The sequence below is a fragment of the Rhipicephalus sanguineus genome, chromosome 1 (genome assembly GCF_013339695.2).
Source record: "Rhipicephalus sanguineus isolate Rsan-2018 chromosome 1, BIME_Rsan_1.4, whole genome shotgun sequence".
Classification (NCBI taxonomy): domain Eukaryota; kingdom Metazoa; phylum Arthropoda; class Arachnida; order Ixodida; family Ixodidae; genus Rhipicephalus; species Rhipicephalus sanguineus.
Genome location: NC_051176.1, coordinates 261,586,561 through 261,613,416, shown reverse-complemented (window position 1 = coordinate 261,613,416; position 26,856 = coordinate 261,586,561).

Below are 26,856 nucleotides of genomic sequence, written 5' to 3'. Positions count from 1 at the left end.
TTCATGTGGGAGGTAGTGGCCAAGTACTACACCAGGGTGGCCAATCCTGCTCTGGTGAGGGAGTGCATTGCTGGCTGTGGTCGCCAGTGAGGCTGCACCCCAGGCCTTTTTACACAATTCCATCATCACGCGGATTTTTTTTTTTTTAATCCGGTTGGGAATTGTCCGGCACCGGGATTCGAACCACGGACCTCTTGCATGCGAAGCTGATGTTCTACCCACTACGCCATCGTGATACTCGTGATATAATAATAATTGTCGGGGTTTAATGTCCCGAAACCACTATATGATTATGAGAGACGCCGTAGTGAAGGGCTCCGGAAATTTCGTCCACCTCGGGTTCTTTAATGTGCACCTGACGTGCACGGGCCTCGAACATTTTCGCCTCCGTCGTAAATGCGGCCGCCGCGGCCGGGATTCGATTCCGCGACCTTCGGGTCGGCAGTCGAGCCCCATACCCACTAGACCACGGTGGCGGGTCACGATTACGATACTCGGTAATGCGACATTTTAGCCCAGCTGTTTAGGCATTTTGATTTTGCGATATATGAGGCAGAGAACTGAAGAGAGACATGCATGTATGTCTCGGCGGTGGCAATGAGCTTCCGCTTCGGTGGCGCGGGAGCCAGGGTCCTCTCGGCGGCGGCGCTTGGATGCTGCGAGCCTCTGGATTCTGGCGTCGGCGTCACTGAAAATAGATTGCTTAGTAGCAATGGTCGACGAAGCATTTCCATCGGTTGCGTCGCTCATCGTTCGGAAAGAACTGGCTCAAAAAATTTTGTATTATGACTAAAAGAACGCGATAGGTAGTGTGGCTTTTGCGGACAATAACAAGCTTTAGCATTGCGTATTTTGCTTCCATAACGGCACTGCGCACGTAAGAACGCCGCGTTTCGCAGACGGCCGCAAGAACGTAAGAACACCGCGTTTCGCATAGGACCAAAGCTTGCTATTGTGTCGTGCGGCGCATTGCACTGATGCGCGGGTGGCTGTCACAGGAGACAGACATCCGCTCATGCACCGCTTTATTTCCAGTTATGGCATCGGCGGACGCGCTCAGCGCACACCTTACCGATGGAGTCATCGTCGAACGCAGGGGCGTAGCCAGAAATTTTTTCGGGGGGGGGGGGGGGGGGGGGGTTCAACCATACTTTATGTATGTTCGTGCGTGCGTTTGTATGTGTACGTGTATATATAAGCAAGCAAAACTGAAAATTTTCGGGGGGGGGGGGGTTGAACCCCCCAACCCCCCCCCCCCCTTGGCTACGCCCCTGGTCGAACAGAGGACGACGCGCTACTTTGGTGCCACTTCTTGGCCGCCGCACGCAGACCTCTGCTCATACAGCGCTGCGCTGGCGCAAAGCGAAATGTCCGGCACAAAGTGAATTGTGTGCGGTGATCGAGATTGTGAACCACATCTATATGGCATGTGCCTTTACCCCCCTCCCCCCCAACCCACTCTTCCCCAGCAACACACGCACAAACGCGTGCGCGGGTGAAAACAAAAGAAAAAGGAAGGGATGGAGCCATCGAAAGAAATTGTTGTTCATGACCGTTGACTTACTTGACGTAGACCATCCCTTGAGGTTTCTTCTATTCGCCTTCCGGCGAACAGCTCTCTCGAAACCGTCTTCAACTGGGGTGTCGTCGCCAATTTCCGTTGATGCAGCTAGAGAATAACACAAAGTCAAGTAAATTGCTTATAATTAGGAAAAGGGTGGTTACGTGTCAAACACCAGGTAACAATGATGTACTCATGCCGAACCTGATACGCTGCCTTTGGCACACGATCAAAGGGACTAGCACCAAAATATGAACTATCAAGTGCTGATTTAGTCTATCAGTACTCGATAGGACATATCGACCGGCACCACTTTGTCGTCCTCTAAACACCAACAAAAACGCTATCTCTTCTATGCTGTACAGGTGTTATTTTGTATGTTTGGTACCTTTCTATTTTTTTCCCGAAAACCACTGCGTATTGATCTGTTTACAGGAGGTCAAATTGAAATGAAGTTAGTTTCGGGAAACAATAACAAAAGCTCACAGGGTCCCTTAAGCATTCGCCTCAGATGACTCGAAGGCGACAGCACAGCAATTATTCTTCTTCATCTTTTTTTTTATCAGTGGATGTATTGATCCTTCCCATCACCTCTGAAAGTTTTCCGCGCCTCCCGTGGTTTTGCACTGCCTCCGTGATCGGTCCCTGTTTGAACAAGCCTGTGATGACGTCATGTTACCTGACGACTTCGTGACGTCATGATCACGTCACACGTTTTGGCGATATGCGGCGTCATGATGACGATGTGTGATGACGCCATGACGTGATGATTTTTTTCGTCACTCGTGTTGACGCCGCCGACGCCGACGGTCAGTTTTCGCGTTTGGTGAGGCATTTAAGGCTTTCGCCCTAATATACATGTAATGAACGCATAATGAGCACATGTAATGCACTACACACTGCACACATAAAAAGTTATTCAAGACCAGCGACGTCTGGTGAACAGGGCCAAGCTCTTAGCTCTGGCCCGCGGCATTGGACTAGGGACACCGCCCACCTGGGAGAACTCTGCGTCGGCTCGCTCTGTTGAATAAACTTTATTCCTCCTTCTCCCTTCTTTGTTTATGGTGTTTACCTGAATGCCTATGGCATGCCCAAAATCAGACGCTGTCCACTGCAGCTGTTACGTTCACTGTTTTTGTTTTTAACGACAACGAGCGGAATTTTGCAAACCTTCCTCCCGGCCTCAAAGGTTTCCTTAGTTTTGATTTTCTTTAAGCTTTCCTTTTTCTTTAGCCCTGCGTCATGTATTTGCACAAAGCCACACCCGCAACATTGTCCAGATCGGCCGGTCTGCGAGCGAGAATAATGTAAAATAGAGTTTAAAAAAATACACGCACAGAATGAATCATTACAATTCTTACGACCACACTTTGATATTTCCACATGGCTACACGCTGAACGACAATAACATACACGCTGAACGGCAATTAACATTGTTAGACTAATAATCTACAAAACATCAAAAAAATATAACCCCGCTTTAGCAGAAAACGAGCGTTGCACAAGCAAAGTCGGCCGTAAAAGAAAGAAAGAAAGAAAGAAAGAAAGAAAGAAAGAAAGAAAGAAAGAAAGAAAGAAAGAAAGAAAGAAAGAAAGAAAGAAAGAAAGAAAGAAAGAAAGAAAGAAAGAAAGGGCAAAAGATAACACTGAGCATCTCGGCGATCTTGCACGAAGGACAGCAAGGCACCGTCGTGCTCCTAATGCATTAGAAACTGGATGGCGGAAGTCATGCGATAATGCGGGAACAAGCCCTTATTATCGCATGACTTCCGCCATGCGGAAGCAATTGCGTTACTTTTGCTCACCAGGCGATTAACCCGAGCTCGAAAAGCCGGGTCACCGTCAACGGCACCAGCGTTGCAACAGGCCCAGCTTGTTTTCTTCGCTTTCTTTCGCGGACAAAATATTGCTATTCTAGCCGACTACTTTGTAGCTGGTCTCGGCGAATTTGCCGCGTTAGTGCCAGCTTGCGTCGTTAAGGTAAGAGCAACGCGACCAAGTCCTACCCCAACCGCTGGACCGAAACGCCGCGCGTCAGCCTCCCAAATGGGAGTGGTTGCGATCACGTGACTAGCACTGTACCCCATTTCGAAATCTCTCCGGCTTCACAGAAAATGACGTCACTGTCTCGCCTCTTTTTTCCTCTCTCTCTCTATTCGCTTTCTTGTCCTAACTCTGCATCGGTCGATAGTAATGGTGTGTATACCGAGAAATCCTCCGCATGTCGCTTGGATATCTCGATGTCTCGGGAGACGGGGTAATGTTAAGTGATAAAAAAAAAAAAGAATTATTTCAGCCTTCTACAACTCGAGAGAAGTGCACAAGGAGTGGTTAACAGGAGACCTCCCTGCTACATTTTCCATTACCCGTGTACTCGATCTCGAAGAGACAACAAAAAACTGCTACTTCTTGTCATATTTCCACACTCTGTCTTGAGCCAGAAAATTCGTTTGTCAAGCGTAACTGTTCACTGCATCTTCGTCGTGGGTGCAGCGCAATCAGACAGTGAGCGAACGTAGCGGCAGCAGGTCCTCATTCCTAGGCGCTGCAAGTACGACGATACTTGAGGGCAGCATGATCTTTCATCGAAAATTTCTTTCCGATATTACACAAAATAAAAAGCATGGCTGCTAGCGAGCACCAACCACTCCGATTGTCGCACTATAATTTTGTCAATCATGCACTAACGAGGCCCTCAGTAATACCTTTTATGTCTGACCACGGAGAAGGCAGAGAAGGGAGCCGTCGCATAGATCATTGACGAATGGCAAAAGCACTAACACGAACGAAATAACTTAGCTTGTCTAGTGTTGTGATGCGTTTTACACAGGCTGTGTGTATGTGTATATGTAGCACAGCGCAGATGTATTAAAGTTTCGTCATAACCATTTGGAGTAGCATGCGAAGGCTGTCGCCAGACATATCTCTCCAAGATTCATCACTCACTCACTCACTCACTCACTCACTCACTCACTCACTCACTCACTCACTCACTCACTCACTCACTCACTCACTCACTCACTCACTCACTCACTCACTCACTCACTCACTCACTCACTCACTCACTCACTCACTCACTCACTCACTCACTCACTCACTCACTCACTCACTCACTCACTCACTCACTCATTCACTCACTCACTCTAACAAGCCATTTTTACGGGACTCTTGGCTTATAGCCAGCAGATCGAGCCAATAACGTGAGGCAGAAACGACATAAAAGATGTTCGCCTGTATTCTCGTTCTCTTTCTGTCTTTAAGCTATGCGGTGGTGGAAAAAATAGAAGCTCTCAAAATGAGCCCCTACGTTTAGGCTTCGACGTTCCACCCCATACCTTTCGCTGTTGCCTTACAACGCAAGGCCGAGCTCGTAAATTTGGCTGAGCGTCGAGCTCACATCATTCTTCCATACGCAGTGCAACGCCCATGGCTCGCACTGCGGCGCAGCGTAGTGGCGATTCTAAATCTCTGTAGGTTAGACTTAGCAGGGGGTCTTGCGTTATCGATTACATTGGTGACACCATCGTTTAAAGTACAGCTAGAAAGCTTTCGGTTATAAATAATTAGGTAATCATTGGTGGCGGATACGCAAAGTTTTCCATCTTAAGAACCGTCATTGACCGGCGCCTTGGCTGCCACTTAGTTCGCTCCCCTGATCGCCGAGTGATCGCTCTTGCGCGAGTGTTCATGCATGCGCACGAGACGCTTCGCAATCCGGGTCCCACTTGCTTGTTACATTGATACACGCTGTCAAGTGAACAGCGTGCCAGACGAAACAGCCCACTGCGCCTGCAACAAATACATAGTACTCAGAAACGTAGCAAGTCGGAAAGCTTTTAGCCTTATTACGAGCGAATGCAATGCCTAAGTGCCTGAAAATCGATAGGCATTCGTGCTTGTCTCTCGCATTTAGGATCCCGGAGAAGCCTCGTCCAGCATCAGCTAGGGGCGATTGCTCCTATGTGATAACTAAATATACTCACAACGCTCTTTCTGGTCGGAGGTTTCAGAGCGTACGTAAATATCAAGGGTTATTGGGAGCAGTTTAGTTAGATTGGCGTCTAACAGATCCAGTACGCATGTGAAAGTGTTGAATTATGTCGCTAGAGCTAACGTTTCGGCAAGAGGACTTGCCTTTGTCAGGTCCTGGGGTGTAGCTGTAGAAATGTTTTCGGGTGGGGGGGAGTCAATTACCCTTTATGTTCGTGCGTGTGTTTGTATGCGTGCGTATATATATATATATATATATATATATATATATATATATATATATATATATATATATATATATATATATATATATATATATATATATATATATACACATATATATATATATACACATATATATATATACACACACATATATATATACACACATATATATATACACATGCAAAGCTGAAGAAATATGGGGAACATTTCGCCCGAACATTCTGGGGAAGTCGTCGCGCGTGCAGGTATTAATGTTCATGAACTTCACCACGATATTGTCCTGCAGACGCTACCAGCTTACTGCGGTATACGAGGCAATGTTCGTGCTGACTCCATGGCCAGAGCCACACATGACACTACCTCTGAGAAAATTTACATTCTTTTTTTCAAGATGCAGCTCTGGCATCTGCGTTTGCTTCGAATCTGCAGCGAACATTATAGTGTGACGCAAGTAACCAGTGCGGGCCGCTACACAGAATAGATCCGTCGAGTAGCTTTCATATGCCACAAAGATTAAGAAGGCAAGATGAAACATGCATTCAACGGATCAGACTCGACGCTGCCTAAACAAACTACTCCAAGCACAAGATTAAACAGTCGGACTCTCGAGTGTGCACAACATGTTACACACGGGAAGTCTGTCCTGTGTGATTATTTCTGTTACTACGCAGAGCGACAGGTTCAAGCCTGTAATTTTCGGTGGAGGCGAAAATGTTTGAGGCCCGTGTACTTAGATTTAGGTGCACGTTAAAGAACCCCAGGTGGTCGAAATTTCCGGAGCCCTCCACTACGGCGTCTCTCATAATCATATGGTGGTTTTGGGACGTTAAACCCCAGATATTATTATTATATAGGTTCAAGCCTGTAGCATCTTCAAGCCTGTCGCAGAGCGACAGGCTTGAAGCTGCGGTACTTCCTCTGCCCGTGGCAAAGCAGCGCCTGTGCGATATGCGACACGAAATGCTGCTGCTGTATTATAGGACTGCACACCTGAAAAAAAAAAAAAGAAACATTATGAATTACTCTTGCGTGCGCGCGTGTGTGTGTGTGCGTGTGTGTTCGTACTGCAGCACTATAATCTTTCTCATCGTTTTACTTAAAATTTGAGATGTGTCATCTTATGCATTTATTATTTAATATATATGTGCCCCTTCTTCCTGGCAGGTAGCCATGCGCTGTGCCCCTTTCCTTGGCTAAGCACGCTCTTTTCTCAGACTGTGTACCCTGGAAAGAGGTGCTACAGACGGAGCATTTGCAGGCTTAACTGCCAGGTGAAACTCATCTGTTCCACCACCAGCGCCGCAACCGCCACTAACTACCCCAATCATAGCTTTACAGAAGGAATAACCAGCAACACAGATGCGAAATGGCAGGCATGGTGATGGCATAGCAGGTAGGTGGCATAGCGCGTTTAGGCGCCATACGCGGAGAGAATGCCATGCAGACAAACGATAGTATCACCAGTGAACGATGTTCACACCATGACGATGCGTGCCTCTACACATGGAGTAGGCTACGAGGGGCGTCCGGAGGGGATGCGATAAGCTCAAGCTGGCTAACATGTTTTCTTTTTTAGCGATGCGAGAATCGGGCAAGCGGAGCAGATTCCGCGAAACGAGCTGTCTGCAGTGGCACTCTTATCTAAAAGACACCCACAGCCAGTGGACCATTAGTGCTCACAGACAGCAACGTTGCGCAGGCGAGTTAGGACTTTTGCCGGCGATATTAAGACAAAACGCTCCTCGCGATGAAAGCCAACACCGCGCTTGCAATGTGTTGAGCCATACGCGGCGAGCAACCGTAACGCCGTTTCCAGAATTGGTCTGTTGAACTTACGCTCTGACAAGGCTATGGTAAAGAGAGGTGGCTATAGTGCTCGGCCAATGTTGTACGGGTGCGCAGCAAGGATGTAGCAGCGCACACTTGCCGGCCATGGAGGCCTGGTCCCGCTCGGAGCTGGCGCGGCAACGATAAACCAAAAAGAAAAAGAAAGTACGTACTGCGTTGGGAGCGAGTGGTGGCCGCCATTAGCAGCGGTGTCCGAGGGGCGTTTGAGCGGCGGGACGGCTGCGAGGATTACGCGAGACGGGTGTAAAGCCTCTCTAGCTGAGCCGAAGAGAACGGCCTCAGACGCGCGCGATTACCAGGGCACTTTCTCTCTATTTCTTGCCCCGTCTTGAACTGACAGCGGCGCCATCTTTATTTGGGCGATTAGGCAACTAAGCTCCGCGCTCGCACCCCGGCGACAGGTATCAGATGCAGCGCGCCCGGGGCGCGCAACCCCACAAAACAGCGCGAGCGCTGATCGCCGTGGCGGCTAATCCCATTCCAGTGTGCGCGGGGCTTAGCGCACGTGCGCGATTATTGACTCGGCGCTGCCCAGCCATGGGGTTATACCGAAAGGCGAAAAAGAAAAGAAGGTTCAAACCCGAGAAGGGTAGGGAACCGTCGGGCGACATGAGCGCCGAAGGGTATCTGTCCAGCGAGTCGGGGTGAACGGGCGCGCTGCGAGATTGAATCCGCGGCAGGCGCCGACGGAAGCGGCGCCGGGCGCGCCCTGCTGTTGTCTCGAACCGGCAGCGGGGCGAAAGGAGTGGAGGGCGGAACTCCGATACGGGAAGGGAGGGGGGGGGGGGGGGGGAACTCGGCAGATGAAACAGACGGACGAGGATCTGCCGTGATCTACAGGCGCTTCGCTAGGAGACCCTGTCGGATTCCAGCCTGATTGGCCAACCCAGCTTGCAAAGACCGGGAACTATAACCCCACCCCAGGGTACCTAACCACCGGAAGCACATAACGCGCGGTACCTCACGCACGTAGTCCACACAGACCGACAGAACTGTTATTGTTATAAGGCGGTGCAATTCGCCAGCGTGGCGCCCGATCAGATTCTTTTTTTTTTTTTACATCCAAGCGCCAGGCTTATGGGATCATAAGTTACGCTGTAAGAATTGTTTATACGGTAAGAGAATGACTTCTTGAATGATCTGAACAAGATCGGCGGCCGTTGCTCAGTCGTTTCTGGGCCGTGCAGGAAGGTTTAATTTTCAGCGAATTATCTAGGGCGCACATGGAGACGCCTAACTCATCTGAAGACGATCGTGTGCACGGGTGCGTACCTTATCGTTTCATTTGCTTGTATATTTTGCTGTTTTCGTTGCTGCTATAGGCGCCATCGAGTTGATGACGACTTCTGATGACACCGTGAGTATATTGTCACGTGGTCGTGACGTCGATGAAGACAACAGTCAGCACGTCCGAGATGAAACTGTTTATTTGGCCGAACTTGTGGCCGAGAAACTGAGAACTAGAACTACAGCAATACACGCTGTACAATGATAGCGGCGAACAGGGCGTCGTCCGTCGATCAACTGACAAGCAGTCAAGCGCGTCGGCTTTTATACAGGCGCTATCGAACTTTCCAGCGATATCGCTGTTGGCGGCGTTATCTCTCGACAAAGCTGGAACATTCTCGTGCGGCGTGCAATCTTACGGATTGCTCCAAAACAATCGTGAAGCTTCCTACACATCACGGCGATGCCTGCGCAGCGCGTTGCCCACAGTCTTTGTGGGTGAAGCTTCAACTCATGAAATATAAGACTCGCGGCAATATGAACGTCATTGATGTATGTTTAGTACAAGTTATCTACGCCCACCAAGACGTTTCATTGTGGCCTGAAGAATACCATCTAACGTGACCAAAATAAGAAAGCTGTAGTTCCATGACCTTTGCTTCGAATGAACATTCAGGATTAATCTTCAGTTGAGTGGCAATCTGTCCCGATAACTCTCAGAGCTCTCAGAGCGTTTACCACTCCAAGTACGCTGCACGCAAATGTCAGAATGCGGTGATGTGCGTCACGACAGCAAATACACTGGAGCACCCGTGCGTGAAACCATGCAGATTACAAGTCATCGAAAAGTACAGCCACGTGCACATCGCCCGCTATTGAGCCACTCCGTAAAAACGAGCAGTCCGAAACTGTCCTGAAAAAGCCGAGAATACGAGAGCAGCAAGCGTATAGCGCGGGGCCGGCGCTTATGCATACGCTTGCTATGGTATCAAAAGTCTACGCAACGCGGAATCTTAGAAAACGTTGACTCTTCGTACAAGTTGCGGCCACATACCAGGTAAAGAAAAATTAAGGACCACGCAGCGCTCGATGGGACGGAAAGTGATGCATGGGCGTAAAGTTAAAAATAGATCACAGAACAAACATTGGTAGCTGATATTCTAGCTGACATTAAACAAAAAATCATAAAAAAAACATAATCGACCTGGGCGCGGGACGCGTTATTATAGCACAAACAACCAGTGGCCAATTAGAGCAACGGAATGTACACCAAGAGATGGGAAACGCGGACGGCACGTAGTTAGGTGGGGTGATAACATTAAGAAGTTCGTAGCAATAAAATAGAATAACTCGCACAAGATAGCGTAAATTGGAGATCACTGGGAGAAGCCTTCGTCCTGCTGTGGACGTATATAGAATATGACGATGATGACGACTCTATAATAATAATAACAATTTCTGGGATTTTACACGGGCCTCTAGCTTTTCGCCTCCATCGAAATGCGACTGCCGCGGCTGGGATCGAATCCGCGCCTTTCGGGTCAGCAGACAAGCGCCGTAACCACTGGGTCACCTAGGCGGCACGACGACTCGATAAAACCACGCACACGACATTATCATATATTTGTTCATATCTACTAATATAGTATAGGGTGGAGACTAGACTACCAGGCACCAATATTCAGGAGCCGAATTCATGAAACTTCTCTTTAAGTGCGTTTTCCCATTGGTCAGCAGCCGGCCTCATTAATGATATGTCCCGCATCGTAATTGGCTGAAATATTCTCTATCGAAGATTTTTAGCCGTTTTTGTGAGTACGGGCCCCGCTGTTTTCTTAATCCTCGCGATCCATAAAAAAATTTACATCGACTGCACGGATTACATTCCGTTCTTGCAACGTGGCCATCATGCTCACTACGCAAAACGAAACGCTGACGCGTACGCAGTGTGGGGGTGACGGTCGGGTGCTGAAAGGTGGAGTCATGCCGGACTGACATTTCTGTACGCAAAGTTTATTCCAGAACAAAAAAGAAAAAGAAAAACAAAGGCGGGGAGGTTAGACGGGAACGCCTTTTCCCTCCTTAACTGACGACCATGCTGCGCAGAAACTCGTCGGTCTTGCCGAGCGCCATATTGTTGTAATTTACTTTGGTTTTTTTTTTTTACGCAAGTCGACAAAGTGAGTGATAGCGGTACACTTTGATGACACCACTCGCAGGTACACGCGAAACATGAGTTACTCGCAGCTACAGTATTTTAAAGAACCCGCCCCCCTCCCCCAAAGAAAAGAAAAAAAAAGATGTTCGTTGCATTCAATAAGCTCAGTTCTGTTATATTCCAAAAGACAGCGAAGAAGAATGTAGTACGAAACCAGTCTCCGAGTTTCCCGATGCACATTATCGCCAGTTACAATAAGGAAAGCTATGGCGCGCATAGTAAGCGTTGCCAGGATGGCACTGGAACAGCGCGGGACGCGTTCCGCGGAGCAGCGGCGTAGCGGTCGCTGCGCAGGTATATACGCGAGTAGCCAGCGGCTGCCCGAGCAGACGGCCGGGACAATCGGCCCATTCCAGACGCATGCATTAAAAGCAGCGATAATTAAGCAAGCTGGCGTGCGCGCCAGGAGCGCCAAGGTCGCGAATGGACAAGCCGCTCGTTCTGCAACATACTGCAGCAGCAATAAACCGGCCGATGAAAGTGATTTTTTTTTCTCTTTTAGTCTATTCCGATCGACACGACGGCGCGTCATGAAAAGGAGCAGCCGACAGGAGCGAGACACGGGATCTGAGGTCCCGCCGGCGGGCCGCCGCCGCCGCAAACAGCAGTGCTGCGAGGGCGTTCGCTCGAGCTGCAGTGGACGTGACCGCGACAAAGGATGCACGGGCCGGACGTCGCGCCGCCTCACGCGCCGGCGGCCTTCCCCAACCCCCTCCCCGACCCTCCCCGCCAGACGCTGCCGCCGCCGAGCCGATGAACTCGCACACAGCGGGCTGCCCGGCTTACGTAAGCGGGCCCTGACGTGCTACCTTGAGTCTCCCAGCGACGAGGCAGCGATCGGAGACTCGTGGGCGCCCCTGACACCGACGGTGATCACCGCCGAGATGACAGATGCGTGCACTGCGACGCCGGAATGGACGGGCAGAAACAATGTGCAACTCCGCGCACGCTCAATTAGTTAAAAATTGCGAGGTGTGATAATTGGGCGCAACAGAGCGCTAAGTGCGGTCCACTAGAAGCTTCTGCGGACGACTCGCGAAGGGAAATGCGCTGCCTAATTTGATTTGTTCTCTCGAGTTCGCGTATATTTAACAGCATGTTCATGCGTGTATGCTTTGTGCGAAGTTTCTCATAGGATGCGAAAGCTGCTTCGACCGTCTCTGAACGGCATGAGAACACCAATATACGTAGACATGACCTGTGCGAACGGGTTCCTCAAACTGCGAAAGATTCTCCAAGTTCGTCATGAGGATTCTCATTAATTCACTGACAAGGCACGCAGAGGTTTGGTAGGAACATTACGCTGGGCATCGGCGTAACCAGAGGAGGGGTTGGGCGGTGCAATAACCCCGAAATTTTAATATTTTGCATGTGTATATACACACGCACACACACAAACACACGCACGAACACCACAAAAGGGGGAGGTAGAATCCCCCCCCCCCTCTCTCCGGAAAAACACCTCTGGCTACGCCCCTGACTCCTGGGGGATATGAACTCTTTCCGGTCGCTTAAATCGCTAAAGCGTCAGGAAAGCGAAATCGGTGTATGACATATTTTCACGTTCATTTAACTCTCTCTGGCACCGGGCAATACAAACTGACGTGTTTTCTCGCCGGTAACATCCAATCTGTGTACCCGGGTTGCCACTGAATGTAGATGCTACGAGCTTTACACTGAAGACAGAGTGGGCCTTCCTCCGGGGCTTCGTAACCAGGAGAGGAGGACGGCAGTGGAGGCGAGCACTTCCACTCTACAGCTGCAGAACGATCTCCGCGCTGCACTTCAAGGGATCGATACTGTATTCTGCGACTCAGAGCCGGCGTTGCAGTGTATGCTGCAGTCATTCGCATGACATGAGGCCCTCGACCAACTGTGAATCGTATAACTTAGCGATCATTTCAAAGAAAGAGGTGACGAATGACGTCTCATACATGAACAAGCCCACTGCGCACTGATTGCACGCTGTAGGACGGACACTGCAATGCATCTTCGTGTTCTGGCACGCACACTCGTGTTAGCCAAGTGGAAAACCTACAGCACATACAGGGCTCACCAGGCTGCATGCATAGAGTAAACCCTTCGCTGAACTCGGATCTGTACCCGAACAGCAAAGACGCGAGACATCCCTTCTGGGTTGGTTCAGGGGCGTAGCCAGAAAATTTTTTCGGGGGGGGGGGGGGTTCAACCATACTTTATGTATGTTCGTGCGTGCGTTTGTATGTGCGCGTGTATATATACGCAAGCAAAACTGAAAAATTTCTGGGGGGTTTGAACCCCTCCAACCTCCCCCCCCCCCCCCCTGGCCACGCCCCTGGGTTGGTTGTAGTTGGGCGTTGACTTTCCGAGAGCTCATTCAGCCCTACTTGGAATAGTTCATACTGCTGCGAATGTGGTGTCTGCGTAAAAGGTCAAGATAGCGCGAAACAAACGGGACAGTCAAAAGACAGCGACAACACCACGTCTGTGTCCGTGCAGAAAGCATAGGCCACCCATAAACGGCCGTGCTCGATTTTCTTTACAAAGGAAATCAATATGCAATGCATCGCGGTGAGAACGCGATCGTCAAACCACCGTACAGAGACCACTGGAACATCGTTCCCGACGAGCATTGAGTCAGAAGGCCATGAAGGCACTTTCGTGCGTTTTCAAAACGACCTGCTTCTGTGGGCGTCTTTAACTGTGTATGCCGTAGAAGGCTGCTTGTATGAGCGCACACATCTGTCGAATTCCCCTCCTGGCATTTCACTAGCGTGAGGTCGCTAACTCGACGCGTTCGATCTTAAAGGGACACTAAAGTGAAATATTAAATTGCTTTAGACCGACAGATTACTCTTTTAGAACTCTAGTGTAATTGATATCGCCATCATAGGACAATTACTGGAAGAGCAACTGAACGTCAAAGCTTCATTTTTGAATTCTGTACCGAAAGTACGGACGAGGGCGTCAGTGCGACGTCACGAATTTCAAAGTATTTTGCGTATTTTGGCCACATCAGTTCAATGAAAGTTTCTTAAACTTGCCACGTTAGGACCTTGGGTCCCTCGGCACACAATGTGCACATTTTTTACCGATAAACGATTACGTAGGCCCTGGCAGCCGCCGTCGCACTCTATGACGTCACGGTGAGCTGATGCGGGAACTTCAAGGTATACCGTCGCCACCTGTATTTTCTTTTTACGCGTCCTCTCGCTTACCAAGCGCCTTCTCGCAGTAAGAGTTGTGCTTTCGGTATTGTGAAATTGTTGTTAATCAATACGAGAGTAATCGTTTTTCTCTTTAGTGTACCTTTAACATCCCAATCTCTTCACTTTCTTTCTTATCTCTGCTTTAATGCTTCTCTTTCACAACACAAGCCATATGGACTAAGCTCCTGCTGTAACCGAAAAATGTGGCGCTTTTGTCTGTTCCTCTAAATGTACCATTCAATCTGCTTTTCAGAGGCTGTTTCAACCACCGTCACACACTTCACTGCACGGCGACTAATAGCTCAATGTCGGCGTTGAAAGAAGCTGCAGACGAGATTTGATGCAGTTTATTTCCATGTACCCAAGTTTTAAAGGCGGATGGAAGTGCTGCCCGGAGGCAGCTGTAGCTCATCACAATCGGTCGTACACTGCGAGCATCGCCTGTAGCCCGTATTTCGCGGCATTCGGAAAGGCACCGCTGCTCCCTGCTGATCAACAGCTTCGTATTGCTGACCGCCTGAAAGTGTGTGAAAAGAGCAAAACTTCGGAAGCACACCAGCGATAGAGATATGAAGGGATACTGCGACCGCCGTCAAAACACGCGGATACCTCATGTACAGCTGAAAGATATGATCGATACTCGTAAGAAAAGGTCTTCCCGGTACGAGGCAGAGGCCAAATTAACAAAACTTCTCTTTCGTAAGTGCGTCTTCCCATTGGTCAGCCGGCTACGCTAATGATATGTCCCGCATCGTGATTGGCTGAAATATTCTCTTACGAAAACTTTTAGCGTAAGATGTTTTTTTGTGAATACGGGCCCAGGTGTACTACATGGGACCGAATCGCTTAGTGCAAATTGCGGCGCAAAAAGGTGCAAGAGGGTTGATTGCGTCAACGATGACGGTGGGCTGGAGTTTGCGACCATCGGAAACGTCCTTAGGTATCATCACAGGAGGGATGGGTCTGGAAAGAGAGGGAGTGTACGTGGACGTTGTGAAGAAGTAAAAGAGGGCCTGAGGAAAGACGATGAAGATGAGAGTGTTCAGAATAAAGAAAATGGCTGACACCATAGCCTAGCCCGACTGTGTTAAATATCTTTGTAGTTTTAATATCCTGCTCTGCCCTGTGCAGGGGCCGAATGTACAAAGCATTTCGTTTATAAGTGCTACTTTACATTGGCCAGCTGACTTCCCCACTGTGTCCGAGTTTACGATTTGCTGACTCTGCACTTACGAATAATCTCGGTGTAATGAAGTTGCTTGTGAATATATGGGCAGCCCGTATTTGCTAAAGTGTTCTTGTGCTAGACGTCTTCGTTAGAGCTGATGCCAACAATCATATAAACAGACACAATATTATCAATGGTGGCCGGTCAATGGCAAGCAACCATCCCGACAGAAAAATGAATGCAGTCAGCCGCTAAACTCTTCGCTCTTGCTATCAATACAGAGCGAATAGATTTATAGTGCCAAACATAGCAGTATCATTGCTTCACTGCATAATATTGATGATGTAGTAGTGGATAGGCTTTATGCAGGATTCTAATCTGTATACATGACTAATCCATGATTACCAGCCTTTTTTATCTCGACGATCAACATATGGTCTCCGTAATTGTCTTGTTAGGAGAGTCCGAATGCCAGTTACTGCACTATATATGGCCGGTCCGCATTGAACAGTATTGCTTTCGATATGTTACCTGCCAAACCAGCAAAAAGGTAACATAGAATGAAGATTAAAATAAGCCTGAAGACCCGCCTTCTAGCATAAGCACTGCCACTGCTTGCAAGAAGGACTCGGGCTTATGAGCATTCTCAGTTATAGAAGTAATACATGGGATAAAAATCAAGGTTCAACTCCTCGGGCCGCATCAAAGAAAAGAATTATAATAAATGTCTACGTGGGCGACTATGGGCTGTCCAGCAGGCCGAAGACGCCGCCAGGACCCAGGGGCGCCTGGGCGACACCTAGGAGGGGTTTGGCTCACCCCAAAAACTTGCCGGGCTCAAAATTAAGTTTTCGCTCTTTTTCTCTCTCTCTCTGTTATGTTAGAATTGTTTGTAAGAGACACCATCAGCCAATCCTGGTGTCGAACATATTAGTGAAGGTGGCCGGCCAGTGGCAAAAAGCAATTACGAACAAGCTTTGCGAGTTCAGCCACAGTGTGGGACCGTGCAGGGCCTGTATTCACAAAAATGTCTTACGCTAGAATTGTTCGTCAAATAAAATTTCAGCCACTAATTATGCCAGGCATATCAGTAACGAAAGCCCGTTGGCCAATGTGAACCAGCACGTATACGAGCGAAAAGACTTGTGGATTCGGCCCCAATATTAAACGATCCTACTTCATTTCTTTCCAATACAGACTTTACACTTTATCATAGAACAGAGCACCGTCGCCCCTACGCCATGGCGTTATTGTTGAACAGTTATGCTTAACACAGCGGGCTCTTTGGTAAGCACACTTGCATTCTGTCGTAATCAATAAACGACGAGGTTGCATTACATATCAGGGCCCAGCCGTCCCATGCATGTGCTCCGGTTTATATGAACGCGACACATTTCTTTGTGTTGCATCCCTCGGAGCGACGGTGATAGGCGCGCCTGCTGCCGCCTTGGGGGCACATATCCGCCTCCGCAGGCGCCGTCCGCTCCAGTGGCGGTGAGACAGCGCTCCAGGGGCCAGACAAGGCTTTTGTTTGTGCGCCGGAGGAGCGCGTGGCTAGCCAGAGAACGTCAGCACGCGGAGTAGAGCTTATGCAACTGCAGAGGGGAGCAGCAATCGGCGAAAGGCGCGAGCCAGCGAAGTGCCGGCGAACGAATCGACCCGCCGACGGGGAGCTTCGTCGGCCAGAACAAAGCGGACCGCGGCCCAAACAATCGCTGCCGCGGCCAAGTGCGACGTAAATCAGACGCACCGCAGTTGCGAACGCGCGCACGTGGCCGTCCAAACGCGGCGTCGTCGCCGCGTCTGGCCCGTCGCAGACAGCGCCGCACCGGCCCCGCACGCTGACGCATTCGCCCGGCTCGGAGCCGCGCCTGAGTCAGCGCTGCGTCGCCACGGAACCGGGCGGTCCACCCAGTTCGCCGAAGCGGCGACAATTCGCGCGCGACAGAGCGAAGGGGCCTGCAGAGTCGTTATCAAGGACCTCGCCTCTTGTTATATTTGGTAGTGCGCGTATACGTCTGCGCACGCGAGCGCGCCCAGCGACGCTCCATAGGACGCTCCTCCAAATGGGCGCGCGAGGCACAGGAAAAAGGCAATAAACGCGGCTGCGAGGCCGGCCGGCCGCCGTGTTCCGTGTCGCGACGCTTTCCGCCTGTCTGTCGGGTAGAAGGAGGGGGGGGGGTTATAGGCGGGACGCAGCCGAAAACAAAGCGGCCAATTGGCGGAGAGGCGCCCCGTAAACATCCCTTTCTGCAGTCCTTAGTACGCCCTGCGAGCAAAGAATGCACTAAATTCGTACGATAGCGGGGGGACATCCGTGGCCGAATCGCGCTAAGGCTTTCAACTAAAGTTGGATTCACACGGTGGGACGGACCATCGAATCAGTTCGCAGAAGAGTTTGACGGTGCTGAACTGCAACGAATCATGCCGCAAGGCCAGTATTCAGCTGCTTTGTGTGCGTGTGTGCGCGCGCGTCCTGATAAGGCGGCACAGAGCCACGTCAAGCTCGTCCGCAGACAAAACCGGTGATCCATCCCGTCGTGTGAACTGCTATATTGACGACTTGCTTTCTGCTCGATTATGTGTTCTAGTTTGATTATCCGCAACTCACGGCCGACTGATCCTCTTGACGACGTGGGCGGATTGTCAGTCTGAGCACTTAGGATCCGTCGTTCTAAAACTCACACGCGGAAAAAAAGCACCAGTGAAGTTTAAAGGTTCTGGGGCTTTAAGCGGTAAGATAAAGTTATAAGACGCGCAGCAGTGGGGGACTAATTAATTTCGACCACGTGCGCATCTTTAACATGCATGCACTTAATTGCAAATACACGGGTGTTTTTGCCCCAATCCATATACGCGGCCGCCGTGGCCGAAAATCTAAACCGCAGCATCGTGCTTAGCGCAACATAGACGCTGAACCACCACGACGGGCAGTGAAACGTTAGCGCCACAACTACTGACACGATTACCCAGTTAATCTCAGATTGACTACCTTTACACATAAACCCTAAAGCTGGTGTCAGCTCTGCAACACACTTTCCGTCGTAGCAGGTAAGGTGTTGCGCTGCTAAGCTCGAGGACGCGGGTTCGATTCCAGGCCACGACGGCTGCACTGCACCCGATAATCAAAAGGGGCCGCCAAGTCAGGCCTTTACTCAGTCGGGCCTGTCCCGTCACTCGACACATGTTTTTGACGATATGGCGCCCAGGACCTCTGATACTGCATTAAACAACTGCTTGCTTCTCACGTTTACCCACGGAAAGTGGGGGACCAAAGGCAGGCGGTTATGAAAAGCTGCTTCATTTTCACTTTTGCATTTATTGCAAAACTCCTTTCCACCAACGGGGAGGCGGGGGGGGGGGGGAAGGCTGCGGTGAACCTTGGCCACCCCTAATGGAGATTCCTGCGCCCGCCTGTGCTTCAATGGACACATAAAAAGCAGCTGAAGATCGAAATGAAACAGACCCAGTGAAATTGCCACGAAGTATTTGAAGCTCAAAGCCGCAGCAGTCGTGGCTGGCGGCACGTGGCACGTTTCTCTCGGTGACATCACGTCTGCCAAGCGTGCGACAGACGTTTTTGCAACGACAGGCGACCGCGGTTCGCCAATCCGTCGCTGTTCTGAGAAGCTCTCGTTTTCAGCGGCCACCGATCGTGTTTGCGTCATGCGGTTCTCCTGCAGCCGACTATGTTTAACAGAGCCGCCGCGCCGGGTTTCATTTTTTTCCTTTATCGACCTTCTTCTTTATCCTTTAAATGCGAGTTTCATTGAACCCTACCAGAGTACTTTCACGTATTATAACAGGCAAACCCGCTTTCATGTAAGCCGCTTACGCTTAACAAAATAAACACTATAATCGCAAAGAAAGGTCTATTTGTCGTCGAACGCTTCTCTACGGACAGGATGCGTCGAAAAGGGCAAAAATGCTATAACTAAGAAACAACTAACAAGCCCCGCTGGCACCTTCGATTTGTTCCACTGCGGGTACAGATACTGAGTACGCCTCAGCGACGTTCGTCCGCGACAGCCGAGTTTTCTTGCGGATAGGGGTGGACGAAAGCGCGCGCAGGATCTGACCAGGGTGTCTTTGGGAGGGTGTATTGAGGCTCGTCTCCTCTCCGGCGCCCTCTCAATTCTCAAGCTCGAGCCAACGACCTCTCGACGACGACGCGTAAGCGCCGGACGGAGGGCAGAGCCCGAGAAAAGAACGCACGCTTTTACGTAAAGACAACACGGCCCAGGTTGGAGCCAGAGGAGCTGAAAAGCTGCAGCGTTCTATAAGTAGATCAGGGGTTCATTACCGTTCGCTCACTTATACTATGCGCCTCACGCGTGCCGCGTATGCGCAGTCGCTGGTTCGGTACATTAGATTAGAGTATTCTATAGCGATAGCATTTGCGAAATGGACGATTGCGGTGATAAAGAGGCTTAGCCCACTCGTATAATGTAATCGGTCGGCTTCACCATATGTACGCACTTGTTGTCTGCTGTATTTTATGTCAAAGCCGAGGACACGCGATGTATGCATAGTGCATCACGTACCATCCGAAAAATGCAAGTGCCTAATCCAAATCGTCGTCATACGGAAAGGTAAAGGACGTTCGATAAGTAAGGACTGTCGGTCCAAGTAGGTAATTGTGACATATCGTCACGATTCTCGTTGCTGTGTTGCCTAATCTTATAAGACACAAGGGGCCACCGGATCCCTTATTTGATATGATGGTATTTGTAGTGGATAAGACTGCATAAATGGGAGCGAGTACGAAGAAGTGCGCACGAGCATTTTAGCAGCGTCTATATGTTGCCAAGTATACAGTTAACTTAGTTCGTGAGTCGTACATGCTTCGTGCTCGTTAAGTTTTTCCGCCCGTATTCATTAAAGGCTCTTACGCTAGAATCGTAAGTTCTAGCTAATCGCAACGCTGGACGTACCGTTAGTGAACGCGAACATGCAGTCGCTAAGGGCGCCAACAAGACGAAAATCTTTGTAAATTCGGGCGTCGTTCGAACGTGCCGAATACATATCACATAAGAAGGAAAAGCGTTGTGTATTCGACCCCTGAGATGTATTTGCAAAAATCTATTATGCCATATTTGTCCGCAAGAACGAATTTCAGCCAATCCTGACACTGGACGTGTTAGCAAAGGTGGCCGGTCAATGAAAAAAAAATAATAAACTTCCGGCAGATCCCACAGATTGTGGGAGTCGATGTCATGCGAAGCAGTCAGCCTTTGCAGCACTATTACTATTTTTCTTTTTTTTTTGTTTGAACCAAGCGTTACGAAATGGATCTGGGCCTTTGCGTACTTTGTGTAGTACGTCGACTACACTGTCGCCTAAAGAGTAGCTTATGGTCTGATGTAATGTCGGTACTTACGTTAGAGCACAGGCATCAGTTTTATCGCCACAAAGTGCACGCTGCGGTGCGATGTGCATATCATAAGCAGCAGTCGTCGGCGTATTGCGCTGGGTCGAGCAAATCTTGACTATAGGTTGCAGGGTCATAGGAGTACATATGTAATGCTTATTGCATCAATATAAAAGCGCATACCCAACACTGCAACCACAAATGAAGTCACCCGGACATGACGCCTTTACAGGGTCTTTTTCTAAAGCAGTTTCGAGCGCTCGCGTGGCACTATGGTAGAAGTTTTGATTGCCACGCAGGATACATGGGTTCGATTTCGCCTCGAATTGTGATTTTTATTCTTTGCGTCCATCGGGATTTTTCGTTCATCGATAATGCCGCCGACGCCGGCACGGAATTTTCTGCGACATGATTCCTTAACGCTATCGCGTCAAGATTTCCAAAGTCTATTCTCGCCGTTCTTGGGTTGATATAGACTGTGAATCACGTGTGGCGCATACCCGCATTCTATGGGCCATGGTGGGCGGGTATTCTTCACGCGTGACTGTGGGAAAGGGTTTCATGACGTACGCGACACGCATGTCACCTTATTCATGCCATAACCTGTTGATCGTGTTCGTCATACACTCATGTTCTCCTACGTCAATTTTGGTATATATACATCACAAGTTAAGGAGACGACCACGAGAGCGCCCAGACGTAGGCGGCTAGATAGATAGATAGATAGATAGATAGATAGATAGATAGATAGATAGATAGATAGATAGATAGATAGATAGATAGATAGATAGATAGATAGATAGATAGATAGATAGATAGATAGATAGATAGATAGATAGATAGATAGATAGATAGATAGATAGATAGAAACGGTGAAAGTGCCTTTGGTTCGTTATATGAAGTGCTTCGCATTTGAAATAAACAGAATAGAAACCTTTCTAACTTCGACTTTCTTCCAGCTTTCTGCTCGCATCACTGTGCTGTTTAACCATGCTACTTTATTGGCGTCGGCTTTCTGCAGGTAGTTCTTTTCTTCTTTTCTTGGGGAGGGCTTCTATAGATCGCTAAAAAATCATGTTTTACGCTGAATGCGTAATGCCGCGATAACACTTCGCGAAGCGCCGAGCTTCCACGCATGCGGCGCCTCGTTGTCGGTGTTCACGAGCGGAAGAAGCAAATTACGAATCGTCTCGGGCGAAAGGATTATGCTCCATATAGCCACGAAGCTAGGCGGCAATTCATTAGTCGCTCCTCGCGCAGCTAAGCTCGGTTCCCGAAAGAGATACACCGTGCATTAATTAAATGGAATGGAATATCATTAACGCGGGTCAAAGAGAGAATTCTTTTTTTTTTTTAAGTACGAGAGAAGATGCACATCCGAGGAACTCTCTCATCAGTTACTCTAAGGCTGAGCACTTCATCTTATACGCATCCGGTTCGCCGCATATTAGTAAGAGCGCCCTTCATGCATGCATTTCGAGAAAGGATGGCATTATTATTTTCTCCCAAGTAAGGAAAACAAAAACAAAGTATATGACAGTGCCTTAGTTCTTCTTAGGAGCCAAACGCTAAAGCTATAACAAAGCTTCTTCACTGCAGATTTAAGAAGCTGTTCGGAAAAATTGTAGACGAAAAGAACGGATGAAAATTTATCGTCACATTGCACTGAAGGCTGGGGAGACGTTCAAATAATACATATGCGGCTAGGGTGCTGGGCTGATAAGCTCCAGGACGCGAGTTCGACTGCCGGTCACAGACGCCGCCGCATATCGATGAGAGCGAAATTCGAGAACAACCGCGTGCTAAGATTTCGGTGCATGTTAAATAACTCCAGGTGGTCGAAATTTCCGGAGCCTTCCCCTAGGGCATGCCTCATAATCATGTCGCGGTTTTGGCACATGAAACCCCGGATATTATTATTACTGTTATAGGCAATAAGCCTGTCACATGCAGCTCTTTGAGCAGCTTGTCTTGAGGCCTTGAATTGCATGGTATGCGCTCGGTGGACTGGGTCATTCTGTTCTTGAGGCGGGAAGCTCGTCGCGTGCTGGGGGTGCTTCCGGCGATTATACGGGCGACCGTATTCGCAGAAACGTCTTACGCTAAAATTGTCTGTAACAGGAAAATCCAACCAAGCCATATACAAGACATATTATTAGAGAAGGCGAATGTTCAATGCCAAGGAACGCCAGCGCAAGAAAAAACTTTGGAAGTTCGAGCCCAGATGTGCCAGCTGATATTCTTTCAAGTTAAAAGGAACATGTCCGCAGAGATTCATTCTATTTTCTCTTGATTCATTAATTTTCGTGCTTGCACAGGTGGAAATACTGTATCGGAGCAAATAGACGTTTTTCACCCCACAAAAAGGTACTTCCTTTCAGATTTTTCTCTTAGGAAAGGTTTTTCTTGTGCGCTTATTCACATCTAACTATTGTTGGTCTATCCCCCTTAGTGGGTACCCGCCCTAAATCATCCTCATCGTCGACATCAAGCAGTGGCGTAGGCAGAAATTTTTTTCGGGCGGGGGGCACCTCCTTGATCCGACATTGGGTCTGGGCAGATAAGTGGGGTCGAGTGTCAGTTTGTGCTCTGTATCCCATGGGAAAAAATTTTCAGGGGGGAGGGGAGGGGGGCACGGGCCTGGTGAGCCCCCCCCCCCCCTGGCTACGCCACTGACATCACGTACCTGCTGTTGAGGTGGTGGCGTCAACTGGGAAAGCCTGCTTTGCTGTCGCAGTAATTGATTTTAAGACGAAAGCCTTAGATGCCTCATCAAACGCGAAAATTGACCGTCTGCGTCGGGGTGTCAGCGTCAACTCGAGTGATGCAAAAAAAATCATCATCAGGTGATGATGTCACAGATCGCCAACATATGTGACATCATGACGTCATCATAATGTCACTATGACGTCACATAACATGACGTCACATGATGACTTCATCGCATGCCATCGTCGCTTGGTCAAAGGTAGGCCAATCGTGGAGGCAGCGAAAAATCTTCATGACGTCAAGATCGCCAGAATTTGTGACGTCATGACATCATCATGATGTCACTATGACGTCGCATGATGACATCATCACATGACATCGTCGCTTGGTCAAAGGTGGGCCGATCACGGAGGCAGTGCAAAGCCACGTTAGGTGCAGAAAGCTTTCGTAGAAGGTGGGGGAGAGGATTTATAGATCGACAGAGAAGAAAAGGAAGGAGAAGATGGCTTTCGCCTTCGAGTCGTCTTATAGCAAATGCATAAGGGACCCTGTGAGCTTTTACAGCAGAGCTGTTAAGGTCGAGGCTGGCCGTGTGTTGTAGTTAGAAAATTATCGTCATCATGAACCGGCACGTGCCTTCTTCGTCCACTTCTTCATCGCCTTCCTCTTCAGCTTCGCTACCAGAATACGTGTGCCGATTTCTCCGGGGAGGGACGCAATAACTTGACGGGCGAGAGAACGAATACAGATAGAGAGAGGGCAAGAAAGATACTGAAGGAGAATGAAATAGGAAGAAAGAGAAAGCAGAATTTCTTACCGAGAGAATTTTTTTTTTTTTTGCCCAGGCGAGATTCGAGCTCGCGTACCCACGATCCGAGGGCAAGCGTCCGAACCACTAGGCTATCTAGGCACGCCGACACGGCAGAGCATAGCGTTGTGTAGTATAGTACAGCAAGGTGGTGGCAAATGAAAGTGAGTGTGAGGAGGAGATATGTGAGAGTTAGGAGGAGGGAAAGGAGGATGGGAGAACGAGTACTGAAAGAGAGACAGGGAAAGAAATAGAAACAGGGAAAAAAGAAGGCCAGAGACTGAGTACACACATAGAGAGAGAGAGAGAAACAGATATAGAAAGAAAGAGAAAAAAAGAGAAAGAAAGTGGAGAAAGAGAGATAAAGACAAAAAGACAGAGAAAGAAATATACAGAGAGAGAAAGACTTAGAAGCGAGCGATAAACTGAGAAAAAGACAGAAGGCGAGAGACCGACTACACGGAGATAGAGATAAAGAAACAAAGACATACAAAGAAAAAGAAAGAGAGAAAAAGACAGAAAAACAGAGAAAGAAATAGACAGAGGTATAAAGCAACATACACAAAAAAGAAGATAGAAAAAAAAAGAGTCTAGCCAGTATAATTTGCCGTGTAGCGTAGAAAATATATCTTCATGAAGCGACACGCGCTCTCTTCGTTATCTTCCTCATCTTTGTCCTACTTTTACCTATTCTGCGTCTAGTCCACCAGCTCTGCTGTGACCCAGCCTTGCGCGACTTTGTGCAAGTTGCGTTAATTTTCTGAGGCGAATGGTTCGCTGATGTCTGCTGATGTCATGAGTTCCTGGTTCAATGATGGCTCAATGGATGCTTCTCATGTTGAGTCACACTGCGGCAAACGTGTCGTCATGGTTTAAAACGTCAAGACAACTGGAATAGGGGGATGGCGTGCCTGATCGACATCCAAAGGACTTGGGGTTGCTCGTGGCACGCCGAGGCACACCTTAAGCTCTCTTGCTACTTAACGTTGAAACTGCTCCTCACAAATTCGCGACAGACCATGTACAGTGAGTTTCGATAATAAATGTTAGGCCCTTAACAACCTCCATCAGTGCAACTTTGGTCGCTCGATTTCTTGTTGCATTACCTTGAATGCAGTTGGTTGGCTCAATCTACTCTAGGGTATACATATTGCCAAACGTGTACCGGCTACGTTGCCTGTGACAGCAGAGCGCACTGCAGCTTGTTGAGGAAGTTATTGGGCTATGCCATAAGTTACAAGCTCCTGGGGCAAGAGAACAACTCTCAAACTTCCCAAAACAAAGGCGTCTAGTGTCAGGAGCACCGTACATGTATACGTTGCCACACAGCCGAACGACACATGAGGCGAAGGCATGGGGAAACCCGTATACATTTGACAAAAGCTGTATACATGATATAAAAAGTCAGCCGTGAACTGAAAAGACAAGTCGGACTATGATTTTCACATGCCAAAAATTGAATCATGACGTTAGGCTATGTTTTTAATTTGTCCGGTTGTTTTCATCTCATTTCGCTATCTTGCATATTTGTGCCCTGTCCGCCTTTTTTGCAGAGTAGCATGTAGGCAGACAGTTCGACAGTGGCAAACCTGCCTGCTTTGAAATAAAAAGCTGCCCCGCCACGGTGGTCTAGTGGTTATGGCGCTCGGCTGCTGACCCGAAGGTAGCGGGATCGAACTCCGGCCGCGGCGGCTCCAATTTTGATGGAGGCGAAAATGTTTGAGGCCCATGTACTTAGATTTAGGTGCACGTTAAATAGCCCCAGGTGGTCGAAATTTCTGGAGCCCTCCTCTACGGCGTCTCTCATAATCATATCGTGGTTTTGGAACGTTATACCCCAGATATTATTATTATTGAAATAAAAACCTCTTTCTATCTTATAACGATCTAATCGCTGCGATTACATTGTTTCATGGACGTTTAACGCCCGAAGGCCCCACTTGGGATATGAGAGTCGGCTTTGTGGACGACTCCCAGACAATATTGACCTTTGTTTTTAAATGCGAAGCGTTTCTTAGCGAACCTCTGGCACTTTGAGCGTTTCTATCAGCGCCTCCTCTATTTTTCAGTGCCTGGGCGAAGGAGCGGAGCGCAATGGGAAGCGACCGTCGGCGCTAGTGCGGCTTTTAGCCGCCGGGCACCGCCACCGTAGTAGACCCGCCGTCGCGCCGTCGCTCGCGGAAACGAATGCCGTGGCTGTATTCGAAGCTGCTGTATTGTTCAGTTTTCGGCTCTATTCGCGTTGTTTAAAGTATAATGAAAACTTGTAAAGTGTAATCATGAAGCACTTGTCGTTCTGGGCAACCAGCCAATTTGGAAGGCATGTGTCTTTCGCGGCTATTTGATCGAGACGCTCGCGCGTCGTCTGCTAGCCCGATACCAAAGAGCGCATGCCAGTGATGCGCGGAAAATTGTTTTGTCACCGTTACGTTCGCTTGACTAAGAGTCGGTTTTTGACTGTCTAGAAGTCGATTTTCGAAAGCAGCATTTGCAAAGAGCTAATACTGAAAGCTTGGGCGCTTAAAGTACCTTCCCCGATG